We start from the raw sequence: 11,626 nt of genomic DNA, 5'->3' as shown, positions 1-11,626 counted from the left end.
TAAGCGTCCCCCTAAAATACTTCAAAAACTTGCCTCAGTACTTAACTCTATTCTTCCTTTGTGCTGACATTCTGTTGCCACAGATGACATTCACTTGCCATAGTTTTAGACCAGTGTAAAAAGTCAAATGCAGTGAGAAAATTTATAAAACCAAAATTATTGAGCATATAAAATATAACAGGAGCTGATATGGGTTTCAGGGATCCATCAAGATTTTACCTTTTGTGAGGTCACTAATAAGGAAGTATTGTTTATATACTGAGTAATATTTCTCCCAGGGAACTGTCTAGTAAGTAAGTTCTAACAGAGAAGTTGCTTTGGAAAAGTCTTATTCAACAGCAGAGATGTTAAAGATCTTCCTTTTATCATTTAGACATTATATAAAACAAACATTAGGAAGGGCAGTTGTTGAGAAATGGGATGTGTTTAGGTGCCAGGTGAGTTTAGACATACCTTCTCTAGAGACTCAGTCTTCTCTTTGCAATGGCAAGCTGCAAAGACTGAAAAATTCCTAAAAAGGATTAGATAAATTTGTAGAATAAGACACTCAAAATTTCTAAGGTAGTATTTTTCAAACCTGAACCATAATCTATCAGTGATTATTAAAATCCAACTATTTAGTCATTATTGGCTTAACATTTTCAAATAAAGTCACCGAATGAAAGTATCAGAGTGCAAGAATATAGTAAGAATAATTATTAGACAAAACTTGTTCAAATTGTCTGTGTGTTTACATTTATTATTTTTGATGCATGATATATTTCTTATTATGGGCCATAGTTTTTTTAAAAATTGAGTTATAAATTATTGAACTGGATACAGAGGTGAGGCTAAAAATGTATAATGGGCTGAGAAGGTCTGATAGAAAATGTAAACCATATGTTACATAACATTTATATATTCAAATCCACTAACTATTCCAATTCAGCATCCAATCATATAGCAAACCATGTAATCTAGGAAAAAAGGAAATAGGAATCAAATTAGTTTGAATTTCTTTACTTGATAATATTTTTTGTGAAATATTTTCCTCATAAAGCCAACCATATATTCTAGATTTATTTTTAACTCTTGGGCTCTCACATAAGTTGCTGAAATTTCCTTTTTTTCCCCAGAAAACCACTTTATGTATATATAGAAGGTCTTAGCTTTGAAACTCTTTGCAACAAAAGTTGAACTGAAGCTTATAACACAAACATTTCTACTTAAATTATTTTTTATACAATATGGATATATGGTTATATTTGATTCTAAATATTAATTTGGAAAGTAAAAATTTGATATTTAATTGACTAATCAATGTAAAGGAAAAAAATAGTATTTTGAAATAATTAAGGGAAAGCTTACCATGTTTTTAAACTGGAGAACTTCAATAATTTTCTAAATGTAACAATTGCATTGTATATAAGCTCATAGATCATATGAATATAGATATTTTGAAACCAGACTTCTTTCAGGAATTCTTTGGTGTAAAAATTAAAACCAATTCAAAAACATGGTTTTTGTCCAGAATAAAACAGAGAGAGTATATATATATATATATATATATATATATATATATATATATATATATATATATATACAAGTAAATAAGCACACACACATTTGTGGAAAAGGTAAATTTTCCATATGTTTCCAGATGCAATGCAAAAATCTAAAAATATGTAAATATGGGAAGGTGGTAGTTACTCCCAGGAGAAAGAGCAAACTATGCCTTCTAGAATACATTTGAAGAAGAAGACAAGAATAATAAAGATGTAAAGAGAGGCTCTTTTGATCTTCATAATAAAATCGAAGGTGAGCTTAATTTCTGAGATGATAAGATTTGGTGTTCTTCCACCTTAGGGTTGCCAGATATAGCAAATGAAAATACAGGACCCATAGTTAAATTGAATCTCATATGAATAAGAAATACATATACACATACATATATTTGCATTATAGACACATTATATATATAATTTTTAGTGAGTATGTTTGTGTAATATGTGGGATGTGCTTATACTAAAAAAAAATGTGTTGTTTATCTGGCATTCAGAATTAAATATAAGTCCTTTTTATTGCCTGGAAACCTCACCCCACTCCTCTCTGGAAAGGTAGTAAATGTTTGGAATTCTTTCTTTGATGAGAAGAACGAAATTAATTTGATTTGAATAAAGAGATTAGTCAAATACTAGGAGAAACACTGTGAATTAATTAGAAGGATTTTTAAAATTTGTTTTTAATATAGTCCACGTTGCAAGGTGACCTTTATCTTCAATGCTTAATTACCTTAAAATGTAGAAAAGAAAATAGATTCTTAAATTTATATCAAATTTGGAATTGTCAGTGTGGGTATGATATAATCATTAAAATGCTGGAATTAGTTTAGTCAAGGAAAAACTTATTTAATATATCTGGTTAAGGAGAATGTTTAGAAAAGATAACTGTTAGGAAAATAGTTATCAGATTAGAGAACAAAATAATGACAAAGAAAATATGGAAGCAGCTAAAGATTAAAGAATGAAAGCTGGATCAGGGATTGGGGCCCACTCTTCTTAAGTTAAAAGCATAATAGTTGAGTTGTTACTGCCTGCAAAGTTGCTGCCTGCAAAGTTACTGTCATTATTACTATCAGGGTCAAGAGCAATATTTCTGAAAATGGAAATCCTTGAAAAATGTTGGGAGAGGTGTATAAGTTTATAAATGATAAGAAATGGTATAGATTTAGAGTGAGGACAGATTGTTGAATAAGGTGTTAGAAAAGTGGTGAAAAGGTAGCACTAGAGAATGAGAAAATTCCCCTATTTTTGGCTTAATAATACCAGAAAATAGCAGATAGAGCAAGAATTTTAAGACTTCAGGTAAAGAAATATTTCACTTTAATTGAAAGAGTAAAGTTTGCTCAAATAAAATTTGAGAATATAGAGACATTTGTCGATAATTAATGTATAAGATACAAAAGAATGAGCTAGGCACATTACTAAATAAGGCAGAAATAAGTAAAAGGCAAGTGTTTCAGGATTTTATTGACTGGAGAACATTCACCCCAATCATGACTATGAATCACAAGGGAAAAATAAAAAATAATTCAAAAGGAGAGAGTCATGTCACCTCATTCATGAGGAAGGAGGTTGTGTATAAAACTTTTCAACCTGTATCAAGGAGTCAATGATAAAATGTTTGTTGTTTTGCCAGTCCTGGATGCTTTATATTTTGGAAATTGTCTGTGTAGTTGGAAGGTGACTGACACTGATTAAAAATTAACTATGAACCTTCTAAAATGACCATCTGAACCTCAAAGAAAAATGTCTCCTTAGAAAGTAATAGCATTTTAGCTTAATTCAAGTCTCAGGCTGTTATTAGAATTTACTATAACTTCTCTGAATAAAAGATGAAACTAAAAAGTAAAACCATGAACATTATAGTAAAAAAATCCCATGTTAGCAACCCAAAACTCTTCAAAAGGGAGAGTATTAGACTAAATCACATTTTAAATATGATATTAGATATTATACCTCTTTTATGTTTTTGTTTTCAAGAACCAGTCTAAGGTAACCAGCTCAGGTTTCAAAAATACTATATAACACCCAGACAATAGAGATTCTGACAATCACTGGCAAAACATAAGCTTTGTATAATACTGATGTGTATATAGAGACAACGGATAACTTATGTGATCAATATCAACATGTAATGTTATATCAGTTGATGCACAGTGGTCAAGAGAATACATTTTATGTTCTCACAGGTCTGTGCTAAATTTGAATTTTACTTTTGCTACTTACAAAATTTCTAAGCTTAAATGAGTATCTAATCTCTACAAGTCTCAGCTTTATATTTTAAATATAATAACATGATTTCATAATTTGTTATAAGATTTAATAAGATAATTCATGTCAAATATTTAATTCATACTAAATGTTATTGTCATCTTGCTATTTTGAGATGCTGAAGATTCCCATACTCAAAGTTATGTGATAACATACTAGCAAGTGTAAAATTTGAATTTTATGATGTTTATTAGTTTAATTACAAAATTAATTTCTTATCATGAAAGCTACTTTTTATGAATAATGCATTTGAAATGAACACATTTTCTTCCTTATTGTCAAATTTTATTTCCTTAATTTAGGTCTAGTTAGTTCATTTTATTAGTGTTTCTCAAATATAAACACAATAGCATATATAATATTTTCAAATACATAGATTGATTAGTGAACCCAATAACATAAAACCAATGCTACTACTTATGTACTCTCAAAAATATATATTTTGATGTAGAAATAGGGCCTGTACTCTCTACTGAGTAGCAAGTAGTTTAGTTTGGACAAAACTGAAATGAATTTATCATATTCATTACATGATGTTGATAATGTTTCTCTCAAGAGCTAATGTGAGGGGGGACCTTGAAGATGGCAGAAGAGTAAGATGCGGAGATCACCTTCCTCCCCACAGATACACCAGAAATACATCTACACATGGAACAACTCCTACAGAACACCTACTGAAGGCTGGCAGAAGACCTCAGACCTCCCAAAAGGCAAGAAACTCCCCACGTACCTGGGTAGGGCAAATGAAAAAAAGGAAAAACAGAGACAAAAGAATAGGGACGGAAGTCAGTTCCGGCAGAGAGCGCGGTGAGAAGCGGATCGCGGCCTTCTAGCCCGGGGCCCTCCAGGCCCTCCGGCCTCTGGTCGGCAGGTGAACTGGGGGGCCCCCGGGACAAGCTCAGGCTGTGTCTTACCGAACCCCAGAGCCCTCGCCGCAGCCGCCCACTGGCAGGGCCCGAGCCTGGAAGCAGCAGCGAACTGCTCCCCCACCCCCACCTCCGCGACCTAATGGCGGCGGCCCCTCGGAGCCCAGATCCCGCCCACCGCCGGGTCTCTTGACCCCACGCTGCAGGGGTTAGGCGAAGCCTCCGGCAGGCCACCGAGGACGTGGCGCCTTTGGGCGTCGGGCGTGGCAGGGCGAGAAGAATGGCGGCCACTGGAACGCTGCGGAGGGCCGTTAGAGCCTCGAGGGCCCGGGAAGGGGGCTCTACGTGGACGCCAGCTCAGCCACCCTTAGGCCTTGGAGCCCGCGCGGATCCGGGACCTGAGGTGACCTCTCTGCCCCAGTTGGACGAGACCTCACCTCGTCCGGACAACGACGGACAAAGGCCTTAACGGGCCTGGAAGGTGAGCGGAGCCCCGGTCGACGACGGGTGGAACGTTAGCGGGTCATCGGGCGGTTGGTCGTCGTTCTACCAAGACCTCGATGTCGGAAGATAGAAATGGTAGAATAACGTACCACTTGCGGCCAATAGGAAGTGCCCGCCACCCTTTGGGAAGATTTACTGGCCGTTTATAGAAGGCCTGTGTATATAATATGAAAAAGCTGCTCTCAACTTTCCCCCCAACCTTTCGAAAGAAGACTTTTCGCTACATATAGGCCTTCTAGATGTGAAGAGGTTGCCGACGTATGATAGAGTTAAAGTCACATGTCTTGTAAATGCCCATTTGTTTCTTTAAAAAAACCGTAGAAAAGAAATGTCTTCTGGAAATGACTTTTCGAAATGGAGTTGTTTGACCACCTCTAGAGGCGACATCAGGAGCCACAGAGGTCCACGTTTGTTCAGTGGGTTAGAGGACATGGAATGGAAGACGTTGAGGAGGAAGAAAAGAAGGTTCTGTGCCAGACTGGTCACAGAAGACATTTGCATATTAGAACCATTGTTTTGTGTGTGCATTTTACTCCTTACTACTGTATGTGTAGTTGACAATAAGTACTTTTTTGATATATCTAGTCTTTCTAGATCTTCTAAAGTGCCTGATATTTGTTCAGAGTAGAGGTAGTAAAAAAACATTTTGTAAATACTTTTTTGTTAAAATTCGTATGAAATGTTGGGGGGGGAGGGGTAGCCAAACCACCTTTTTGAACAGTACGCAGTATGCACTGTGTTTGTTTGTGCACTGGTTCAAGGTCGCGGGGAGGAGAAGGAAGTGCAAAGAGCTCTGTGCCAGTGTGTTTATAGTGAGGCAAGATTAACCATTGTCTTTTTTATGTTCCCGCATTTTGTTTCACTTTGCTGTGTATATAGTGTATATAATGGACAAATGAGTCCTAATTTACAACATCTAGTCTTTCTAGATGTTAAAGAGGTTGCCAGTGTATGACAAAAATAGAGTTAGTAAATAATACATTTTGTGTCAAAATTTCTAGGAAAGATTGTCTTCTGAAAATTTGAGCGTGATAGCCCTCTGGGTTGGTGGAGGGGAGAGAGAGAGAAGGGGGTTGGTCTTAGAATGGCTAGAATGCTGGTATTTTGAAGACAGTTTCAGATTATAACTGTTACATGTCTGCAGTTCATTCCGTACTGCTCTGTATATAGTGGACAAATTAAGTCCTTATTTGAAACATCTAGTCCATCTAGATGTTTAGAAGTGCCCAACGTATGTTAAATGTAGATGTAGTAAAATATCACTTTGTAAATAACTTTTTGCTAAAATTCACAGGAAGTACTGTCTTTGGGAATGTTAAATGTTAAACCACCTCTCTGAGCAGTATACTATTGCCTATACTTGTTCAGTGGTTTGGAGGAGGGAGGGAAAGAATTGCAAAAGGTAATATGCTAGTGTGTTCATACCTGGACATTTTCAGACAAAACCATTTTTTGTATGTTCATTTTGTTTTGCTGTGTATATAGTGTATATAATGGACAAATTGAGTCCTAGTTTTGCAACATCTAGTCTCTAGACGTTAAAGGGGTTGCCAGTGTATGGCAAAGTAGTAAAATTAGCACATTTTGTATACTTTATTGAAATTCATAGGAAAGCTTGTCCTCTGTAAATGACTTTTGGATATGAATTTGTTCAACCACCTCTAAGCATTACATATGCATGTACTTGTCCACTGGATTGGTGGTGGAGAGAAGGAAGTGAGGGAGGAAATGGTTCAGGCCAAAATGGTCATATTTAGAAGATACCTCAGATTATAACCATTGTTACATGTGTGCAATTTTATTTAACAGTGCTGTGTACATAGTGGACAAGTAAGTTCTTATATGAAATATCTATTCTTTCTAGATGTTTAGAAGTGCTTGATGTATTTAAAAGTAGTTTTAGTAGAATAATGCTTCTTGTAAATAGCTTTTAAAAACTGGGGAAATACTGTCTTTGGAAATGGAATTGTTAAACCTCCTCTCTGAACAGTATACTCTGTGCTTGTTCATTGGATTTAGGGAGGTGGGAGGGAAGATTGCAAAAGATGTTTTGCTAGCAGGTACTAGAACATTTCAACTTATCCATTGCTCTATATGTTACATGCATTTTGTTTAACTTTACTGTATATATTTTGTATATACTGGACCAATGGGTCCCCATTTTATAATATCTAGTCTCTAGATATTAAAGAGGTTGCCAATGTATGACAAAAGTAGAGTTAGTAAACTAACACATTTTGTACACTTTGTGTTAAAATTCATTGAAAAGCCGTCTTCTGAAAAGGGCCTTTGGAAGTGAAATTGTAAATCACATCTAAGTGACACCTGCGCCTGACACCTGTGCCTGTACTTGCCCAATGTTGGATGGATGGCAGAAAGGAGGTACTGGGAGAAATGAAGTGTTCTAGATTAGAATGTCCCTATGTAGAAGACACTTTCAGATCTAACCATTGTTACATGTGTGTAGTTTATTCAACACTACTGTGTATATAGTGGACAAACTTTAGTCCTTATTTGAAACATCTAGTCTTTCTAGATGTTTAGAAGTGCACAAAGTATGTTAAAGGTAGAGGTAGTGAAGTAACATATTTTGTAGATATATCCTTTTGTTAAAATTCATATGAAATACTGTCTTTTAGAAATGGAGTGATCAAAATGATCAAACCACCTCTCTGAGCAGTACACATTATTTTATTTGTGCTGGTTCAGGGAGAAAGAAGAAAGTGTAAAGGGCTTTATACCAAGACTAACCATTGTCTGGTGTGTCTCTGCATTTTGTTTTACTTGGCTGTGTACATAGTGTACATAAAGGACAGAGGGTCCAAATTTAAAACATCTAGTCTTCCTAGATGTTAAAGAGGTTGCCAGTGTATGACAAAAATAGCCGATAAATACATTGTGTACACTTCGTGTTAAAATTCATAGGAAAGACTTCTGAAAACAACTGGAGGAAGTAAAATTGTTAAAATCCCCTCTAAGCATTACAGATGCTTATTCTTGTCCACCGGGTTGATAGAGATGAGAAGGGGAAGCTTCTAGGCCAGAGTGTTCCTGTTTAGGAGACACTTTGTGACTATAGCCTTTGTGTGCAGTTTCTTCAGTGCTACTACGTGTATACATAGTGGACAAACTTAAATCTGTATTTGAAACATCTCATCTTTCTAGATGTGTGAAAGTACACAACATATGTTGAAAATAGAGAGTTAAAAGTAACACCTTTTAAAGTATTTTTTTTTCTGTTAATTCATAGGAATGGTTGTATTGGGGGAGTGGAAATTGTTAAACTTGAGTCTTGGAGCGTAAGCTGACTATTCACTGGGTGGTGGGGAGGCGGGGAGCAGACAGGGAAGGAAGTACAGAGAAGGGATCTGTGCCCATGAGTCTTTAGACAAGTTCAGATTGTCTAACCATTGTTCTATTTGTGTGTTTTAGTTAATATTGCTGTGTATTAAAGAATAAGCAAGTCCTAATGCCCAAAGTATATTAAAAGTAGAGGTAGTAAAATAACCCCTTAATAAATGCCCTTTTGTTGGTTTTTAGGAAGGGCTGTGTCTTCTGGGAGCGTCTATGTTAATCCACCTCTTGGAGCTAGATATCGTCCTGTACTTAGTTGCTGATATGCTGGAGGATGGGTGAGAGGAAGGGTGAAGGGAAGGGCTCTTAGCTAATATCTCCATATCTAGAAGACAGTTTTAGGTTATAACCATAGGTCTAAATGTGCATTTTTGTAAAGTACCAATGCTTACTATGGACAAGGTTCATTCATTATTTTGCAACATCTAGGCTTTTTAGGAGTCCTGAGGTGACAATGTATGATAAAAAGTAGAGCTAGTGAATTAACCAATTTGTAAATATCTTTGTTATAATTGGTAAAAAAGTAGCATCTTGGACATGGAATTGTTAAACCATCTGAGAAATGTACACCAGGACTTGTTCATTAGGTTGGCAGCAGAGGGGCAGAAGGAAGTATAAAAGGGAGGGAAGTATGTGGATGTATTCCTTTTTATATTTTGATGATAACCATTGATGTGTGTGCATCTCTTAGCTGTACTATAGGAATACATTGTTAAGTAATTCAGTGGAAATATACCTCCTTGCTAATACTTTAATAGTTTAGATCAGATAATGAATCCTCTTAAAAGCATTATACTTTGGGTACTCTGTTGCTTTATGTCTCATTTTTAATTGAACGTTAAGGGAATGTAGTATTTTAATCATAACTCTGCCAATATCTTTATCTAGAGGCCTGTTGCCATTTTTGTCTTTTCTGAAGTTTTTGTCGCCAAGAAAGGATTACATTTTTTTCCTTCCAGATTGAGTTGGTGTAGTGTATTTTTGGTTATCAAAATACTCATAGCTTTGGGACTTTGAAATGGTAAATATTCATGATGTGTGAAAAAGCATGATACATAACTGTATGATCTTAATTACATAAAAATGAATGCTTAGTTGTGTTTAAATACACAAACGAGACCTAGAAGGACACATCAAATGGTAAATTGCTTGTGATGATAAATGACTGTTTTTTGCTTCTTGTGTTCTTTGGTTTCCTATTATGCACATGTTAACTTTTAAGAAATAAATGTTATTTTGAAAACCTTAAAAAAAAAAAAAAAAAAAAAAAAAAAAGAATAGGGACGGCACCTGCACTAGTGGGAGGGAGCTGTGAAGGAGGAAAAGTTTCCACACACTAGGAAGCCCCTTCGCGGGCGGAGACTGTGGGAGGCGGAGGGGGGAGCTTCGAAGCCGCGGAGGAGGGCACAGCAACAGGGGTGCGGTGGGCAAAGTGGGGAGATTCCCGCACAGAGGATCGGCCGGCCCTCACCAGCCCGAGAGGCTTGTCTGCTCACCCGCCGAGGCAGGCGGGGCTGTGAGCTGAGGCTCGGGTTTCGGACGGAGCGCAGGGAGAGGACTGGGGTTGGCGGATTGAACATACCCTGAAGGGGTTATTGCACCACGGCTAGTCGGGAGGGAGTCTGGGGAAAAGTCTGCACCTGCCGAAGAGGCAAGAGACTTTTTCTTCCCTCTTTGTTTCCTGGTGCGCGAGAAGAGGGGTTTAAGAGCGCTGCTTAAAGGAACTCCAGAGATGGGCGTGAGCCGCGGCTAAAAGCACGGACCCCAGGGACGGGCGGGAGACGCTAAGGCTGCTGCTGCCGCCACCAAGAGGCCTGTGTGCAAGCACAGGTCACTATCCACACCCCTCTTCTGGGGAGCCTGTGCAGCCCACCACTGCCAGGTTCCCGGGATCCAGGGACAACTTCCCCGGGAGAACACACGGCGAGCCTCAGGCTTGTGCAACGTCACGCCGGCCTCTGCCACTGCAGGCCCGCCCTGCACGCAGTGCCCCTCCCTCCCCCTGGCCTGAGTGCGCCAGAGCCCCTGAATCAGCGGCTTCTTTAACCCCGTCCAGTCTGAGCAAAAAACAGACGCCCTCCAGCGAGGCAGGGCCAAATCCAAAGCTGAGCCCCTGTGAGCAGTGAGAACAAAGAAGAGAAAGGGAAATCTCTCCCAGCAGCCTCAGAAACAGCGGATTAAAGCTCCACAATCAACTTGATGTACCCTGCATCTGTGGAATACATGAACAGACAACGAATCATCCCAAATTGAGGAGGTGGGCTTCGAGAGCAAGATCTATGATTTTTTCCCCTTTTCCTCTTTTTGTGAATGTGTATGTGTATGCTTCTGTGTGAGATCTTGTCTGTATAGTTTTGCTTCCACCATTTGTCCTAGGGTTCTATCCGTCCATGTTTTTTTTTTAATTTTTTTCTTAATATTTAATTTTAATAACTTTATTATATTTATCTTCTTTCTTTCTTTCTTTTTTTCTTTCTTTCTTTCTTTCCTTCTTTCCTTCCTTCCCTCCTTTAGACAACGAATCATCCCAAATTGAGGAGGTGGTCTCTGAGAGCAAGATTTATGATTTTTTCCCCTTTACCTCTTTTTGTGAGGGTGTATGTGTATGCTTCTGTGTAAGATTTTGTCTGTATAGCTTTGCTTCCAACATTTGTCCTAACGTTCTATCCGTCCCTTTTTTTTTTTTCTAAATAATTATTTTTTAATTCAGTAACTTTCTTACACTTTATTTTATTTTACTGTATCTTCTTTCTTTCTGTCTTTTTTCCTTCCTTCCCTCCTTCCTTCCTTCCTCCCTCCCTCCTTTCTTTCCTTCTTGCCTTCTTTCCTTCTTTCCTTCTTTCTTTCTTTTCCTTCCTTCCTTCCTTCCTTCCTTCCTTCCTTCCTTCCCTCCCTCCCTCCCTCCCTCCCTCCTTTCTTTCTTTCTTTCTTCATACTTCTACTAATGCTCTCTACTTTTTCTCCCTTTTATTCTGAGCCGTGTGGATGAAAGGCTCTTAGTGCTCCAGCCAGGAGTCACGGCTCTGCTTCTGAGGTAGGAGAGCCAACTTCATGACACTGGTCAACAAGAGACCTCCCAGCTCCACATAA

The 11,626-nt window shown here is 37.8% G+C and overlaps 1 long non-coding RNA gene across 1 annotated transcript; it reads left to right on the top strand.

Annotated features, from left to right (window-relative positions):
* The first annotated feature begins 4,602 nt into the window (after positions 1 to 4,602).
* Positions 4,603 to 9,814, top strand: LOC117308811 (uncharacterized). Its single transcript, XR_004523001.2, has 2 exons — positions 4,603 to 5,159; positions 5,504 to 9,814. It is a non-coding gene; the product is annotated as an uncharacterized lncRNA (long non-coding RNA).
* The last annotated feature ends 1,812 nt before the right edge of the window (positions 9,815 to 11,626 follow it).

The sequence above is a fragment of the Tursiops truncatus genome, chromosome 18, assembly GCF_011762595.2.
Source record: "Tursiops truncatus isolate mTurTru1 chromosome 18, mTurTru1.mat.Y, whole genome shotgun sequence".
Lineage (NCBI taxonomy): Eukaryota > Metazoa > Chordata > Mammalia > Artiodactyla > Delphinidae > Tursiops > Tursiops truncatus.
This window is presented reverse-complemented; position numbering and strand designations above follow the sequence as displayed.